The 19,021-nt window shown below is 42.2% G+C and overlaps 1 long non-coding RNA gene across 4 annotated transcripts; it reads right to left on the reverse strand.

The window, feature by feature from the left end:
• Window positions 1–1,197: 1,197 nt before the first annotated feature.
• On the reverse strand, window positions 1,198–16,893 carry LOC115493812 (uncharacterized). Of its 4 annotated transcripts, XR_012054029.1 has the most exons (6): window positions 13,194–13,631; window positions 12,145–12,276; window positions 11,612–11,756; window positions 5,217–5,392; window positions 2,284–2,344; window positions 1,198–2,005 (listed from the first exon to the last, which is right to left on the reverse strand). It is a non-coding gene; the product is annotated as an uncharacterized lncRNA (long non-coding RNA). The 4 variants fall into 4 exon arrangements; XR_012054027.1 differs by lacking the exon at window positions 2,284–2,344 and having other exon boundaries at window positions 13,194–13,630; XR_012054028.1 differs by lacking the exon at window positions 13,194–13,631 and adding an exon at window positions 16,667–16,893 and having other exon boundaries at window positions 1,198–5,392.
• Between the last annotated feature and the right edge of the window lie 2,128 nt (window positions 16,894–19,021).

Below are 19,021 nucleotides of genomic sequence, written 5' to 3' on the forward strand. Positions count from 1 at the left end.
GTACTTCCTTCAGTTTCTCTCAAAAGCAGAGGTCAAAGGAGACTTTCATTAGCTGGGGACTTGCATTTTCTTGGTATCAGGTTCATGGTAAAAATACAGCTAAATATGGATTACCAAAGAAACATTTAAACCAAAGAATGTCCCCCAGAAACAGAATCCCAGCAAGAAATACACATAATAATGCATTTCTCATCACTGGGAGGCATCAATGGAAAATGTGAGTGGAATAGAGGGGAGGGGGATGTTACATCCATTGTATTTTCATCTAAGTATTTTCCTCTGAATAAGAAAATTTTATGTTAGTTTAAAGATTGCATCTGATTTATAGTAGACCTGACTGAACTAGGGACCATTTTCCAGAATCAAGCACAAAGGCAAGTTAAAAATGGAACTCTAGAATTTTTAAGTTAATACATTTTAGTTCCAAGAATGTGGAGGTACAAAAACATAAAAAGATATAAATTTCAAATGTCAGCAAATTACTAAGAAGGGCATGCTACAGCAGAGTTCTTGACTGACACCCTTGTTTCAAAGCAGGTGTAATTTAGTAAGTTTGTAAGGGTTCTACATGGGATTCTGGCACGACACTATGAAACACACTCCTTCAAATTCTGTGATGTATGTATGTTTCCAGAGTGTATGTACCTAGATTTTGCCTTTATTCCATCACATGGAAGATCAGTTGGGAGAATATGCAAGTACTACTGTCATTGGGCTTTCCACCCACAGCCTGAAGCATAAAGTTCTTCTAACAAATCCATGTGTGTCAGTAATTAGAATATAACTGCAGATAAGTATCTCCCCTAGACAGAGACACTTTTGCATGCCTCATCTTCTTCTAAACCATTTATTAGGGTTAAGACAGCAAAAAAAATTTGATTTCTTTACCCAGGATTTATCTGTTTTCACACCTCAAGAGTCTGTATAGATACACAGTGAGAAGCAATGGCACAACTGCTTGTAAATTTATCACAGGACACATTACTGAAATTTCAGCACATTTCCAAGCAATAATGATAAGTAGGTTTTTAACTAAGGTCCTTTATCTGATCTGGTTGCCTTGGGGAAGAAGGTCTTCCTCTAGTGAAAGAGAACAAGAAGAGCTTCAATTTTTTATTGCACATTACTAGGCTAACTATTTTTTTCTAAATTTTGATAAGCCTTCATTGGGGTTTTGTTTTTTTTTTTTGTTTTGTTTTTTTTTTTTTTTTTGTAGGGTTTGGTTTGGATTTTTGTTTTAATTTCTCTTGGTGTTGGGATTTTTTGGGCAGGCTTAAGAGAAGAAGAAAGGATACACTTTAGTACATTAAGAGAGATTTGGCTATGTGGTAATTTCAAGTTATAGTTAACATACAGCTCTTTGTGTGCATGTTAAACTGCATAAGTAAAACAACAGAGAAAACAGTTGATTTAAAAAAAATCAAAACAAACATATTTGACAAAAGCCAGGAAGGATCTTCAGAAGATACATTTGCAGGCAGTGGGCAGTGACAAATATGCACATTTCTTCATGGGAACTGAGCTCAGAAAATGCCCTTTGGTTTTGCCCTTGAAAGTAGTGCATCAAGGGAAGAAAATTTCAATTAACTAGAAAGCAGAAAGACAAGTTTTTAGAAAATTCTTCTGAGAGTTATGAAAATAGATCCTTATTTTTCTCTTTCTTATTACTACACACTGCCTGCATTGATGTAGATGTATAACAAAGTTGACCAGAAACACAAATCTCTATTTAAAGAAACCAGAAACACAAAGTAAATCAAATTAGCACCTTTTGCCAAAAACAAAGACATTAGGGGGCCAGTTTGTTTTGGTTTTCTCAATAAAAATATAATAGTCCTTTCATATTATCACCTGGGCATAAAATTTTTAAACATAAATTGTGAAAATGTATTCAAAAAGTAATGAAATAACCCCCAAACTTCACGGAGCAGGTTTCATACAAAAGGCCTTCTATGGAGTCAGATTGGTGAGCTTTTCTCCCTCCTTCATTTTAAAATAAAAAACCCTGACAAAACAAAAAGAAAATGAAAGAGAATTATTTCTCCCTCCAAATTTCTAGTTTAGATATCAATTTCATCCCCCTTCCCACTCAAATTCCTTGCTCAGCTTTACTTTTGACCTTTTATTTTTAAAACAAAGGGGGAAATAAGAAGAGAACTTGAAAATTCATGCAAAATAAGGCTACTTAATTTACTAACGCAAACATTCATATTTAGAATCCTGGAAGTTACCAGCATATCAATTTGTTCCTGACATTGAAGTTAGGATGTGAAAGAAGGGTACCTCTCCCACTTGCTTGAGATTCAAATGTCACACCTTTGCACACGTCCTTCCCCTTCTCAGGCTGAAAAGGATGAGCAAGAGTAGTCCTATGAGTCAGTGTCTTCCCTGGAGAACCTTCAACCACAGCATTATAAAGGTAGTAGTTTTGTTAATTCAATCACATGAGTGCTTGCCTTCAGCCACTGATGATGGTGGAACGAGTAATTCCTTTCACATTTTAGGAAATCCGCCTTTCACATCCTCAGTGGCGTCAGGTTTGGGGGGGGGAGTTTGACCAATTTGTACCAATTTCTCCCCAGTTTCATATCCTTGACTGTGCAGCAGGCTTGGCTCAGTCTCCTCCCACAGTCGAGAGCACTTCAGCTGGCTTCTGTTCTTGGCATGGGATAATAACTGGTAAATCACTGGTGCCTGGGCAAAGGACCTGCTGGCTCTGCTGTGGTATTTCCATGGCCCAAAGCAGTTTGTGTGGCAAGGGCTGGAATACAACAGTGAGGTACCCATGAGGGTAGAGCTTGCTGACATACTTGTGCCATGAAAATCCTTAAAGTTAAGGTCCTTACACTCATGTTTTAATGGCAGAAATGGATGAAATAAAAGCCTGCTGGTATAAATCAGAATGATCTTTTTATTTTCACCAATATAGAGTTAACAATCATTTGCACTATTTGCAAAACTGGCCTCTCATGTGTAATGGATGACACAACTGAGGTGCTGGGGAGGAAGAATAGATATGTCCTCCCACTTCTTTATGAAGACGCTCCATTCTTTAAAATGCTCAACAGATAGAGGTGACTCCTAAGAAGTCAGTATACATCATGTTCAAAGATCTCAGATATTCCACTGGTAGGTGATAATTTTATTTTATCTTCAGCTGTCAGTGTCTGTCAATTGTAATGCTAAGTAAGGTTGCATCACTTGCTTTCCTCAGGTGCAAGGAATGAGATGTTTTGCACAGGTCTGCACAAATTTTTTCTACAGGTTCTCCAGTAATTCTCAAGGTACACTTTGAATTTAAAAAGCTTTTCTACATCTAAGGACTAGGAGTGCGTTCCTCTTTGAAACAGGTTTGATTTATTCCCATGGCTGGTGCAGCCGAAAGAACAGAACCAGCAGCAAATAGCTACATCCAGCTCAATTTGTTGTATATTAAATGTTTGCTAGTTGTTTTCTCCCTGCAAACATATTCCAAACAGACAAAACTTTTTGGGAAATAAGCCTCTTAACTGCTAGTAAAGCACATAGAAGTTGGAGTTGGATCTGTCTGCCATGCATATCACCTCCAAACTGATTTTAAGACATTTCTGGCACTCCTGCAACAGAAACTAATGCTGGGATGACTTCTTGGAGTCACCACCCTCAAATGTTTCCTTTCTACAACCCTTTACTGTGACAAAACAGACAGCAAAATCTTTCATTTCAGCATCTTCTGGCTTCAGCACTGCTATCTCAGCAGTATGTGAAGACAAGATAAAAAAGCCAGCAGTGACTTTGCCTGTAGATGGGTCAGAGAAAATTTTCATGAAAACAACTTTCATTTCATCTGTAAGAGGAAGTTCAATGACTGCGGCACAGTCAGGTCCCAAGCAATTGCGCGTGTGAGTAAACAGCTCAGATATTAATATACAACAGAGATAAGCTGTAGGGTTTTTTTTTTCCTTTTGTGCTTTTTGTTGTTGTTTCTTTGGGGTTTTTGTTTGTTTGTGGGTGTTTTTGTTTTGGGTTTTTTTTTTTGTTTTGTTTTTGTTTGTTTTTTGGTTTTGTGGGCTTTGGTTTGGTTTTGGTTTTCCGGCTGTTGTTGTTTAGTTTTTTTCTTTTAACTTACTTTATACTTGGGATTTAGCTGGAAAAGGATTTGTGAATGTGTCTTTGCAGACACATGACACTGGTTGGGCTCCTGGTACAAGTACTTTTTTTTCCTGTGATTTAATCCTCATGAGGAGCAGCAAAATAATATTTAATATTTAGACTTTATAAGACCCGCCACCATCTTTTCCTGGCCCATCCATAAAAATTGGGGTACAACAACCAGCACTGCACTGAAGTAACACAGAGCAACATGGGACTGGTCCAGTCTTTCCCAAAGCAGCACAATGTAGATCAAAGAACTTCACAGAAAAGCCATGTTTCAACAGAGGTAAGTTTCATAAAACAAGCCTCAGACTGGATAAGCAAATGCCCAGCTCTTGATAGCCGAAGATGAAAAAAATCAAAGACTCAGGGGCTGAGCCCTTGCTGAAGCCATGGTGCAGCTGTGCCCACACCACAACAGAAACCAGCTGAGGAGGACCCCAGCACTGGTGGGTGTCAGAGCTGCCCCTGAGCAGCCCTGTTGAACAGCCCGAGGGCAGCAGGGCTTTTAGGGGTGGAATGATGGTGGTGCAGATGGGTGAGCAATGTCTGCTTCCTGCCAGCCTCTGGCAGGCAGCTTGCAGTGATCCCCCAAACCCCAGGGCAGCTGCAATATCCAGAGGGCACTTGTTGGGGGGTTCTTCAGGGCATCTGCAGTGTAAGTGCCTTGTGCCCAGGACCTCATGTTCAAGGCATAGAATGGGCAGACTATCCATTGTTTTCTGCCTGTTTTAAGCCCTCTGAGAATCAGAAAGGGACACAGATCATTTCCACCAGGCCAACTGTGAGCAACTACATGTGTTTGGAAAGGGATTTCACACATGATTCTGCAGCAAGGATGACTTTGCCTGCTGTGCTATCCAACATGTGGGAGCAACCTCTGAAGAACCCATCTGTAAAAGTGGCAGCCTGTGTCAACCTCCTCACTCCTCCATGCCACAGCAGAACCATTGTGAGGATTGCCATTAGTTCAGGACAACATGCATTCATTGAGCATGCACGTACATTTGGCTTCAATCAGGAAGGGTATTTGCTTTATACCATACAGCTTTGTAACAATAATTTGTACAGGACCAACCTACCTGCAGTGAAAGGGATCTGGGAACGTGGAGATAAAGCTGATATGTCTCTTCTCAAAGACACAATATCTTAAGAATAACAAAAGTATATTTCTGGATCAGCGGAGTGGAGGTCGTAGACTGGAGTGTTTTCCATCTGCAAAGACTTCTTCGCCCACCAAAAAGGAGCCTTTTTATACCTGCATCCAAACACAAACAACAGAGCTGGGGAATTTTGACCTGAATGGATAGACATGTTGCCAGTATCTTCCCTATATTATTAAATGGCCAAGAATATTTTTCCTTATCCATTTCTAAATGTAGATAGAAAGCACGGTTCTGTCAGTGAAATTATTACAAAAAAATCATTCCTTGCATTACATGACTATCTTGCAGATATCTCTGCTACAGTCTTTTGCCATGTTTGATTAAGCATTCATAGCTAGTTCAAAAACTGTAGTAAGTTGCACAGTTACTAATTAATCAATATAAACACACTGCTGTGTCTTGAGTCCCTTAAGAGGAATGGAAGAAAAGAGATAGCAACTATTTTTGCATCACAGTGACTCAGGGGTACTGCTCTACGTGCTGAGCAGTTTGTATTTTCCAGGGAACATTCAAACCTTTTCAATTCAACAGTAAACTCCAAAGAAGTGCTCCTTCAGTTGAGCACACACTCTACAAATTTCTCACATAAACCTGAGAGAAGATATTTAAGAGTCATACACCTAAAATGTACTTTGAATACTTGAAAAGGAGAGGTTCTGATGTGTGTCAAAATATGAACTATTCAGCCAGGAATTTTCAAAGTGAGACCTTAAATCTTACAAGTTTAGCATTTCCACCTGGAAAAAGAAACACTAAAAGAAACTTGAAGACCACCAATAATGTGGGAAAAAATCCCTCTGAGCCAGTGTGGACAAACTGCAGTGGCTCAAGGAAAAGAGACAAAACCTTATTTGAAGAAAAGGCTTCATGTGTCAAGAAGAGAATAAATTTGGACAGCAGAGGTACAACAACACTTTACTGCTGTGACTTCCAAAATGTGGGAAATTACACAGGGAAGGCAAGCAGCAGGGGGTAGGGCAGGAGAAACACACCTGTGTGGTGGATCTCTTTGCTGAGGAGGACCCTGGAGGGATTGCAGCCCATGGGTCAGCAGAAAAAAATCTCTGCTATGGACCAGCCCAACCTCATGGGTCACCTGTCACCTCACTCAAAGGGACAGGGAGGGATTGAGAGTAACATGCAGGGAGGTAGGGACCAGGAAAGGTGGAGAAGAACTGTTGGATCACTATGGGGAAAGGGGAAGAAAGACATTTCCTTCAGGGTTTGTTTATTGATCAGCCCCTTATTTTTCCCCTCAATAGCCAAAGTAGATATTACAAGTTTCGGTTAATTGGAAATGAATTGAATTAAATTAAATTAATTAAATTAAATCCCTGGGTCAACACTGCTTTGTTTGTGATGAGGGGTCTTGATTATTTGGCAGTTTCACACAGGTCTGGGCTGCTTTTTTCATTTTTTCTTTTTTTTTTTTTTGTTTCTTTTGTTTTGTTTTGTTTTGTTTTTTGCTATCACCACAATGTGCCGATAGGGGGATATTTCTACTCTAGGCTAGGGATGCTCAGCATGAAACACGTGATGCCTATGGAAGGGGACAGCAGGACAATGAAAATGTTGGCACTTCCTGGCTATCACTTCTGAGCACACGCTGCTCTGTCCCTGCCCCAGTCCAGACCAACCAGGGGACAAGTGGCTAAAGCTGCTGTGCTCCAGCCTGTTCCTGAAAACAGAGCGTGAAAGGAGGCTACCTCCCTTGTTACTTCACAGAGTCTTGCACCTGGCTGTGGACTTACCTGTGCATAAACAGCAGCTTTTCTGGCTGCACCACCCGCACCTAGCGCGTGTGTATTTGGGAAATGCAGCCCCCTCGAGAGGCAGTCAGGAACCTTGCAGTCACCACAGGAGGCTGGGTGCATGTACACCAGTGAGACCCACTGCAGCCCATGAGGAGTTGCACTGCTGTGAAGCTGCAAGTGACAAACCCAGTCATCATCCACATGATAAGGCCCAAAGGAACTTCTGCCTCCTAAAAGAAACTCTACTGCTTTTCACACACAAAACTGTCCTCTCCTGTCCATAAATCATCCTAGCTCAGGAGAAACTAATGCCTGCATAACAAAAGAATTACAGAGCTTTCCTTATGAGGTCAAGAGAGTCCAGAGCGTTTCAATCAGCTCTTTGATATTTGCAATCTAGGCAAAGCCCCAGGATGCTGGTTTAAGGATTAGGAAAAAAAACAGAAATATTTCTTAAACTGGTTTTGAAATCTGCAAATGTTTTATGCAACAGGAAGCCCAGGCTCCAGGAACAAGGCAGTGCCAGCAGCCTGTTCAGCAGCACAGGAGATGGTGTCGACTTAAGAAATATTCGCATCTTTTGGGCAGGACCAGGGTTCAAGGATACAGAGGATAACAGAGCTGTGTGAGGCCTTCACAGTTTGGCATCAATACCTAAACACTGACTTAAAAATGAAGCTGTATTGGTCTCAATTAAACATTACATGAGTGCTTAAAATAAAAGCAGACAGGAGAACATTGAGCTCCATAAACAGTTCTCCACTGTTTGAAATTGAGCTCTATTTCCAAGATTTCCTGATGACACTGAGCTATTTTGGATGTATCCAGAGGAAACTGGAGAAAGGTGGAAAACCAGACAATATATTGTCACATTAAAGGCATGCAGTTTGAGCTGCTTCCAAATTATACTGGGTACTGAATTGAGTACATAAATTCAGAAGAGATAACACTATATTTTAATAAAGAATTTAGTACCAATCTCTGGACAATCTGCCAGTGGCCAAAAGGTCCCCAAAAACCAAACCAAGACCAAAACCACACCAAAAACAAAACAACAAAAAAATCTAAAAGGAAACAAAATGCTACAGAAGATAGAAAGGCTTTCAACTACCTCATCAGGCAAGTGAGCTAGTGTCTAGGTAATCATTCAAATTCTGTTTATCTTCTTTTGAGCAATATAGCTAATGCAGAATTTGAAGGTATCACAGGACAAATGTGTGAGTTCCATAAGAGGTTGGGCTGATATAAATCACCTTTTTAAATAGGCTACTCCAGGACATGTGGCTTTATGTGCTGACCATATAAAAGAATAGCCTTGCTTCAGTGTGCTGGTTGTCAGCACACAACATAGGATTTTTAGATAAATCAAATTACATGACTAGTTGCAGCAAACTTTACACCCCTGCCCAGCAAATGCAGCCTGCATTTCAGAGAAATGTAAAGCATCAATGCTGCCTAAAAAAGAGATGTGGGAAAGGTGCTTTTATGAAGAGATTTACTTTGTCATCTGTCACCCACAAAGGTAATGGCCAGAGGGAAGGTTCAGCCATCTGCCTGGTAAAGTCAAAGTCCTTAGGTCATCAGGGATATGGCAAAGTCTTTCAGGGAGGACCCCTCTTCAGGATAGGTTCCATTTGACATCTACATGGATGATTAAAAAAGATGAATAACATGTTCATGATGTTTACAGATGCTGATTAGTTAGAAAATGAAGCAATGAGCTAATATGCAGCTGAAAGGCAGTAATAAAATCAAGTAGTGGTGTATGAGGCATACACACAGAGTCAGCACACACACACATTTATATGAGTGTGCATATCAGTTTCCAAATATAGTGAGAGAAATTATTTTCTGAATTACTGTTTTTATTGACATTGGACTCACTCTGCTGAATGGCTGAATGAAAACAATTTTCCATCAAATGCAACCATCTAATATCTTTTACTGCTGTGTGCAATACTGTTGATCTAGTTATTTACTTCCACAAAGGTGATTTTGACCAGATTCTTGCTAATTTTTTTATTCCTATCCTGTTTTATCTTTTGTATATCTGTGTTGTAAAAGAAACATGTGAAAGCATTTCAGGTAAAGTGCAAAAGGGAAGGGATAAAAGTACAAATTAAAACCTGTTAAATTTTACCTGAAAAAATAAAACTTTGGTTGAGATATATCCTGGGCATGACCTTGTAATGAGAGGAGGAAGCAAAAGGGGTGTGATTCCTGCAGGTGAACAGCACTTGCAGTGACTGTTGGAGCTGGGCCTCTTTGCCAAACAAACACATTTTCAAGCCCTTTCAGGCCCTTTCCCTCTGACTGGATTCCAGATGGGGCTGACCGCTGGATGTGGTAGCAGGGGGATGGCAGCCAAGACCTGAACATCTTCCCACCTGCTTAAGGCTGGCAGGATGTTTCTTTCCTCTGCAATTACTCTGTGACTTGTGAAAAAAAAGCTTTCCATATTTCACTTCTGAACACTGGGAGTCAGGGCCACTCGCAGTCAGTGCAAGGTCAAACCACTGAATTATTGCTCTTTTTCCATAGTTTCCTTCCTCTGGAAAAAACAGCTCTGCCCCTTTTCACAAACTGCTTGCAAATCCTGGGTTTGATTAGCACGGCCACTTTCATCTGCACAGGAGCAAGGATGAGGATGTGAGGCAACAGGGTCACCTGCAAGCAGCAGGGAGAAGTATCTGCAACACTGATCTGTGCTGTGCACTCTCACTGGCCACACATTTTACACTCTGATACCCTGGGCCATGGAGGCCTCTGTAAGCTGAAAACATCTCACAGGTTTGAGTGGGGGCAGATTTTTAGCTCTTGAATATTAAGGCTAAATGTGTTTAGGGTTGGAGGGTTTTTCCCATTTTCACATATACCAATCTGATGAGGAGAAAAAAGAAAAACCCTCACATACACACGTGCATTCAGAATGGGTTGGACAAGTTGTTTCAAAGGGTTTATTTTCTTCGAATCTCTCTGCTTACAAATCCAGCCATGTATTCTGGGTTAGAGTTGCCCTGTGAAAAGTCATGTCCCAGTTTACCTGGGGCAAACTAATCACTCAGTCCTGCTAGGGCTGGGGCAGAAGCTCTTGTGTGCTGCTGACTCGTGCTTCTCCCCTGTTCCTCATCTCTGGCTGCTCCCCCAAGTGACCTCTGTGCAATACAGCTCTGGTGTGTCTCAGGAAAAGCAGGAAAAGAAGATGCAGCTCTGAAATACCCAGGTGACAAAGCCGGTTGATGTTGTATCCTGGGCAGCAGGTCAGACAGACTGTTAATAAAATGATACTGGTTTTGCTGGTGTGACCTGTTCAGAGTAATTTAGCATACTGGTGGCCTATAGCCATCCTTTCCTACACCACAACTCTACTGTGCCATAAATGCAAAGAGAGCCTGCAATTTCCCTGGCATAATTGCCACAGAAAACCTCTTGGCCTAATGAAGTCGTTCAGACTTTTATTAAATGGCATGTACAGCTTTACAAGAAACCCTGACAATCTGACTATAAGAGGCAGAATTAGTGTGACTTTGTTAGCCTATTTTCAAGGTGTCACAGCAGCAGAAAGACATCAGCACGACACTCTTGTATCTCCTTGGGTGTCAAATCAAGAAGGGAACATAAAAGCACACACCACCCTCCATTTACAAAGAGAGCTTTGATAGCATCTGTGTCTCACAAATAGTTTCAGACTGTGGCAGGCAAAATCCCCAATCTTTGCTGTGACAGTAGGGGTTAGTGGAGGAAAGCCTTTGTATCCATCTTCAAGGCCTGACCTTTCTGGCTGCTGGTGGAAGAGCAGACACAAGGTGAATGAATGGGCACGAGCTTTGGGGAAACTCCACCTCAGCCAGGAGGAGTCCCAGCCCTCCATCCCTGCCCACCTGCCTTCCCCTCACACCCAGCCAGGTGCCCTGTCAAGGAGGCTCTCTGCCCAGCTTCCAGGCATTGCTGGCTACTGACTTTGCTGCTTTTTTGGGGTAACCAAGCAAACTGCAGCAGTGCAGGACATGTCCATCAGCCCTTCCACCAGCATGGTATCTTACTGCAAGTCTGGTGTGCTGCTGTGGCAGATACTGAACAGCTGCCTGCTCCAAGAGAAAGGAAGTTGTGCTTGAGTGAACCGATTTAAATTCAAGTGTTCAAGCCCAAGTCCAGTAGCTCATTTATGATACAATACCAAGATGTCTCACAGGAATTAATGCTTCACTCTCCTCGGCACAGCCCAGAATGCAGTGCATCTCACCTGGTGCAGCAAGAGTTTCACTGTGGCAGCTGCAGCATTGCAGAACATCCCTTTGCACAAATGGTTTGGTTTTGTCTTGCCACATAAACAACAGCAGTCCAGGAGCGATATCTCCTATATATCTCCTATGACCACTGAAAAAAAAACCAGCTGTGGTGTTCATGAGTAAAACCACTGAAAGAAGCATTTTATGGCTAATTTGTAACACACTCAAAGTCCTTATCTGCTTTGGAATTTATAGGTCTTAACCACTGCTTGAACTCTTTATGGACCTGAGAGATGCACAAGACCCCAGCAATGTGGTCATTCCCTACCTCTCACAGTTGTGACATACTGCATTTCCATCTTTCATTCTGCAGGGACTATTACAATCCATGCACCTCATTTGCATTAGCTTCATCAGACTTTGTGGAACTTAGTCAGCTAAATATCAAATCCCGCTCTTGCAATTCTGCTTACCTAGAAGAAATGAAGCTGAATGAATTGAGGAAAAGTAATCAGCTTACATTGTTCTAATACAAAATATTTGAAGCTTATCTGGGATCCAATATCTGGGTTACTACATTGGTATTTAGAATATTGTGAATGTTGGGTATTGGGTGCCCCAGTAAAACCCTTAAGAGGAGAAGTTGTGACTGCTGCTTGTTTTCAGCTGTGTGGCATCTGAGGTTTGCAGCACACCCGGGATATTCTCAGGTAACTCTGAGATCCCAGAGTCCAGATGCAGCAGTTCCTACATGCAAGAGACACAAAAGATAAGCATGCTGGACAACAGCTGGCCAGATGCATGATTTTCCAGAAATCATGGAAATTGTTTTTCTTTAAGAGGACTTGATGGGACTCATACCATTCACAACCCAGAGTCTTGCTCCAGCCCCTAGAGCAGGCCACAGAGTCAGGGTCCTGGCCATTTGTCTGACACTGCTGTTGAACCAGTCCTGGATGAATCAGTCAGCATCATCTCTGCTGCTCCAATGTCCTACAAAACAGATGGTGACTGTGCTTTTTCCACGATATTGGGAGACAGAAGGGATATTATCATGTCTTTCTAGGACCAAAACTTAGATTAAAAAAAAATTAAATTTCTCTTTAAAGATTTACTAGTGGAGATTTTTTTCTAAGTGATGGAAAATATCTGATCAAACATAATACTCTTCTGCAAATATTAGGCTACCAAGGCAAAGAGAGCAAAGAGTGAAACTACTCATTTTTTGAGATTCTGCCTTCTTGTGGAGCAAGAAACTCTGAAGACTGTTTAATTTCAATTTCCCCATCAGTAAAAGCATGTTCAAATAAAGCCCAGGTCACATATATCTTTACACTTACAAATCTGTACAAGTTATGTGCAAATGTGACACACGCAGAACTATGCTATTATTTTAACTGTGAGTCATAGAAAAAAGGAATATAACAGCCAGCACCAGGACAGCTGAATGAATTTTCATCAACCTCCTTGATAGTGATGTGATAAACTGTCATCAGGAATTCCTCCTGTTGCCAAAGAAAGTCCCATGACCTGTCAGAGCAGTAGGAACCCCTGGTAGAGCCCCTGCCAGGTCTCAGTATAGGCACTGCAAGTCCTTGGTCATGCTTGATGAAGGCAGATTGCACATGAAGCGTGGGCTTCATCAGATGATCACTGAAACCAGATTTGCTCCTTGGAAAACATGCACACATTCCCACAGTCCCAGGAAAGAGTGGGCTGCCAAAAGAAAATTGCCTCAGCTGACCTGGCCTAGCTTTTTCCTAGCAGAAAATACATACTGAAGATCTCTTAGGCCAATCTGCCAACTTCTGCAAAGACCTCATGGCCTGTCCTCATCTAAGTCATTGAATGATCTCGTAATCGCCCTCCCACAAATGCTGAGGGTGAGCAGCCAAGATGATTTTACCCACCTGTATTCCTGCAAAAGTTGACCACAGTGTCGAGCTAACAGCCTGTTGGTGGGAGTTCCACGAGAAACCAGTGAAGCTGCTCAACGCTTAAACTTTGTTGTCTCAAGGCTTCTTCTTCGGTCATGAATCCTATCACACTTACAGTGTTATGAGTCAGGAGGTGAAGTGCATCTGCCTGCTGGGGAATTGGTAGGAGAAATAAAGGTTTTCCTTCAAGCATAGCTAATGCCAAGCTTTTTATGCAAAGTTGCAGCTTGCAATGTGCTGACCACACTGCTCTTATAGGCACAGAGAAATCAGGCAGCAAAAAGCAGTAAAGTGGTTATATGGTTTGCCAGAAAACCTTAAAAAAAAAAAAGGGAAGAAAGTTTAAAAGTACCTGGATTTAGTCACAATTTTGCCTTGGAGCAATGTGGTAACCTTCCTTTACAGAGAAGGTATAACCTTGAGCTTTGGGAGGTGAGTTCTGATGCAGGCTCTTTCATAACATTAATGATTGGTTGCCTCTCCCTAGAAATAGCATTAAACCATCCAGAGCAGGTGCTCTGTTTGAGCCAAGACATTGTAAAGAGATTTCTGAGGCCAGTTTCTGGTGGGAACCCCAGAGTGCCTGGGAATACAGGTACCAGCTTGTACTTCTTGGCTCTTCCTCATCTGCAGGGAGCAGGTTGGTGATTAGGCTGGGATCTGCCATGGTCCTTGCTGTGCCTTGTCTATAGGGATATCACTAGGTGGCCCTGTTAGATTGTCTATTTCTAATGAGCAAGTTTTTAATCTTCAAAAAAATATTGTATTACTAGGGATTAGAACTTTAGAACTTTTTAATAATTTTTTCTGGTTTTTTTTAATAAAATATTCTCATTTTGAAAGAAATCATTTCATGATTGTGGGAACTTGCTGGGAAGTTTATTCCCTGTATTTTGACAGAAGCCTTTCAAAACTGTGGGCTCAAAGAAATGAAATTTCTTTCAGAATAGGTTTCTTTGTACACAGTTTAGATGACCTTGGCTCTAAAGTTAGTAAATGCATATAAATAAAAGAAGATTGCCTTTGAGCAGCTGATGATCTGGTATGCTTCAGTAGAAAGGTAAACCAGAGGTTTGCTACACTTTGGCTCAGGGCCAGGAGGAAAAGGACAAAGTTGTTTGTTTTTTTTCAAGTGGAACAGCTGACACATTTGCTAGGACCCCTCACATTTACCTGGGGCTGCACAAGAACAATGCATCAGCTTTTCAATCCTGTAATGTGTTACTTGTCCTCTAAAAGGTTACTTGTGCTTCTGTGAAAGGCCATTGCAACATTCAGCTTTTCATCACAATCCTCTCCAATTAGAAAAAACCAAGAGTATTTATACAGTGAAGCTTGAAACCACTTGTACAGCTGCAGCATGAAGGCAACTTGGGAGTGAAAGAGTTTGTAACTACAAAAAAATCCCATGACCACATTTCCCAGCACTGAGGATCCGAGGCTCTTTGTTTCATTCCTTGTACAGCTGCTTGGCTAGTCAGCATTGAGAATTTTAAGGAGAGTGCAGAGTATCAGCACATTGGGTGGAACTTTTTTTGTGTCTGCTGGGAGAAGGGAGACTTAAAAGGTCAGAAAAGAAGAAATTGTTCTCCCAGTGCCTGGGAGAAATAATGGGAGCAGAGGATGTGCAGCATGGAAGAGAATGATGCAAGCCCTCAAAAGTTATTTTTGAGTTAGTGGTGAGTTATTTCCTGCTAGCAACCACCTCTGCTACAAAAGAGAGGTTGGTGCTCCACCAGTTAAGGAAAACTCAAAGACCAGTTTGGCTCTTCAGCAGTGAGCTGACCTTGCAGTCTGAACAGTTGATAACTGCTGTTCATGCTCCAAAGACCAGCTGCCACCACAAAAGTCAAGGAGATGAGAAAAAAGACAGCAAGCAAATAAGCCCACACCAATTTATTCACCAGACTAAACAGAGAAAATCTTCATCCCCAGCTAGTGTCAGTAGAGAGGGGAGGGAACAGAATATTTGTCCAGTTGGCACATTATAACAGAAAAACTGCACTTTAAAATGCGCACTGTCTTTACACAGGATAAAATAACAAGGGGTGGGTTTTCTCCACTAGCATCAAGTCAGAATTAAGTCAGTGATATCTGCCAATGTCAGTGGAGGGACACTTGAGCCCAGGTTCTCAAGCAGAATATTTCTGTTCTGAACAACCTGACTAACAAAAACATGGAAGGTCTGGCTTAGGACTCAAAAAGACTCCTCCTCTTTTTTGAAGCCATTTGACTTCCACGGTGCTGGGATTTCTCTGGGAATTTGCTGTGAGGCTGTTAGGAAGACTCATGCTACATGTAAGATTAGGCATCCTCTGGGACCCCTTCCTTTCCTAAGGCCACAGCTTCCATCCAAAGAGCTTTAGGAGGAATCCATGACTACCTTGCTGATTACAGCCGGCCAGTTGCAGGGCTTTCCAGGGCTCATTTGCTTGTTCTAACTTTGCACTTGAATAAACTAAGCCATCACATTAAGTGGCAGAGACCACACATCTGTAAAACCTGCTGACTGAGCTGGGAATCCCCTTTGCTTACCCATGGCTGCAAGGAAGGTTTTGCAATTAGAAATGGCAAGGCAATTTGGCACAACAAGAGACATTTCCCACTTAGAAATTCTCATGATTACACGGGATCAAGTGGTGTGTCCAGCCATACACAGCCAAACAAGGGATGGTGACAGAGTTCTCTTTCAAGCGCTACAGATGCCAGCAGGTTTAGAGCTGTAAGCTCTAGAGGGACATGTCACCTTTCAGCCACTGTTCTTAAACTTGAGGATGTGTCCCATTAGTGCCAAAATGTTACATGCAGCAGAAATTGAAATTAAAGAATACTTAATGCAGGAAAACCTCCTAGAGAAGAGGTTTCTGCTGCCTGCATCCCTTTCTTCAATAGTGGCAACTCTCATCCTAAGAATAAATTATCCTCATATTTCAAAGTACAGAGGCAAGCAACAAGGATTTTTCACATATCTCCCAGCCTTGCCTTCTCCATATAACAGTTGTTTTCAATTATAGCCAGCTTCCATCAACATCTCTCACTCTCCTTGCTTGCAGGAGACAAGTTAGATCCTGACTTTGTATTTTCACCTTAGTTATTCTCTGGGCTGTGGAGGAGGAAAGGGAAAGAAAGAGAAAGTGAATGTAAGCAAATATCAAGAACCTGCCTTAGATAAAATATTCAAATCTTACAGTGAATAATACATGGGAATGGAAAACATTTTTCCAGCTACGTGCAAGCCCAGTGCACCGTAGCAGAGATCGTACCAACTTGGTTAGCAACATCTTATGGAGGACCAAAGGAGGCAAAAAATTTTGCATAGCTTCTGTTGTTAACTAAATTCCCCCTCCACACTGCAGCAGCAGACCTAGACACAGGCCATGCATACACTCACACATACACACACATTCTTTACACTTCTGCTCCAGCAGCATGGGTGCAGTGCTCACGTGCAGCAAAACAGCAGTAGAACTCGGTCAGAGGTTTCAGCTGGAGGCTGGGCTGCTCTGTGCTGCTGATCAGCAGGGACTGTCCCCAGGATGATTAATAGAGGTTTGCTTTGCAGCTGCTGTATCACCAGCGCTCTGCACTCCTGCTTGCCCCCCCTCCACTTTCCTGGTGGCCATAGCAACATCCCCAGCACTGCCTGCAGTGCCAGCTCTTCCCTCCCTTCAAGCAGCCTCCGCTCCAGGAAACGATCCTCGTGAGTAGCAAACCTGTGCTCTCCACACTTACAGGCTTTTAAATCCGTGACCATTTCCCAGCAGGATTCTGCCCTTCGCCAGGTGCCAGTGGCCCCGCTCACGCCCTGCCTTCCCCTGCCCATCCTACCACTGACTGCTGCTGAGGAGCTTCCCAGGAGTGAAACACCACAGACACCAGGCTCAAAGCACAGCTGCTTTACCTGCTGGCAGCATTTCATGGGCACCCTCTTGGAGCCACTTCTGCCCTTCAGAGAGAGGATGAGCCTGGCCTTGCTGCTGCTCTGCTTGGTGCACTGGCCCAGAGTGTCTTGCCTCTCCTTTCTTTGTTCCTCTCTAACCAGAGGGTTGGCTGGATTAAATCCTGGCAAGTCCCTTTGTAAGGGCTGCTGAATCCACCTGGGCACCAGTTGTAGCTGGGAAAATGTCATCCCACGCCACTGGATTGGAAAATGCTAATCTAAGGACGTATTGTAGCCTGGGTTGCCTGAGCATCCATTTTATGGGTGCCACACTGCTGTGGGAGCTGCTCATCTCCCTGCTCTGACAAGTTGCAGATGTTTTCTTCTGTGTTATTTTAGTTTCAGGCACAAAGTGCACAGAGGCTGGAAAATAAGTACTCCTAAGTGATTTTGTGAACCCCTCATTTGCTGCCTCAGGATACACATGCACCCCTGCTGTCTCAAGGCACTGTGTACATCTAGAAACCACAGAAAGGAAAGGGGGAAGGAGAGGGAACACAGAGGCTCTCAATTCCCACTCCCAGGCTCTAGGGAGCAACTCAGCACTTGTATAAATGAAGGGAGAAGGGCCTGCACTGCTCAGCAGTCAATTCAGGTAATGGCAATGCCAGGCTGAAACTGCTGCTCTGGATCAGCTCTATTCACAGCATCCCTCTTTCCAATTGCTGTTCGCACAACTGTTCCAACAGGCTTAGCTTTCAAAGCCCTTCTGCTGTTTAAAAAAACAAAAAAACACAGACTGTCTCTGAGGCTTCCAGAAGCATACACACAGCTAGAAGGAAAGATTTTGTTTATGTTTTAAGCCCTTCACCGCTTTAAGACATAATTCATTTATGCAAGGAGCTAAAAATGTTACTTATTGGAGGCCAGCAGATTTCCAGACAGAACTAATCATCATTAGCCTTTCTGATTACTAAGTAAACAACCTGCTTAAGTATTGATCATTAATCTATGATATAGCTTGGATTTATCTTAACTTTGCACATTAATGTCAGCTGCTGTGAGATGCAAATACAATAGAGTCACTTTCCAGTTTCTTGTCAGAATATTGTACATGTGCTACTGCAGTATCCCAGCCTCAGATATTGCATTTCTCCCCTGAGGTCCAAAAAACAAGAATTTCAAGAGGGCAGCAAATGAATTTTTAGCCTGAGGGAAAATTTTTGATGAAAAAAAGTTCCACTGTTAATAGTTTTCATGGAAAATGAGATGAAAGTGGGGTTGAAAAAAAAAACTACTGCAGTGGTTTTAGCTGTAAGTGCCACTGAGGGCCTGATAAAAGCTGTACCTTTCCATTTTTTAGACTAATCTCTCTTGCACACTAGGTCTCCCACTCAGGCTTACACAAATTATTCCTCACTAGGTATAAGGTAGGAGGAAGACTGCTGCTCCCCGTGGGCAATGTCAGGGAAAGATAGCCTGCCTGGTAAAAGCTAAAATATAATTCAGGAAGCATTATGATATCTGGATTGACTAAAAATCATTATTTTTATTGGCAGTATTCTTTCTCATGGTGAGAAGTTCTTTACTCCTGTGAATAGCTAGCACTTTCCACAATAACTGTAAAAGCCCAACTTACCCAGCAGAAATGTTGATGGAAATCACTTGGGTCAGCTTTCAGAACACCATCTTGCACTTTGAAAACAGCAAGCAAAGTAGTCTTTCTGTTTTATCCATCAGGAATTGATGGCAGAGAGGCCAGGTGGATTGGACAGCAAGTGGGTTTTAGTGCACAGAGCTGCTGCTCAGCTCATGGCTTCATCATCAGTTGAGGGAAAAGATGTATTGGAACATTAAACAACCACTGAAGGCATTACCACATTGTCCCCTTGAAAGTGATGGTGACTACAGAAACCCATCT

This window comes from Taeniopygia guttata, chromosome 2, assembly GCF_048771995.1.
Source record: "Taeniopygia guttata chromosome 2, bTaeGut7.mat, whole genome shotgun sequence".
Lineage (NCBI taxonomy): Eukaryota > Metazoa > Chordata > Aves > Passeriformes > Estrildidae > Taeniopygia > Taeniopygia guttata.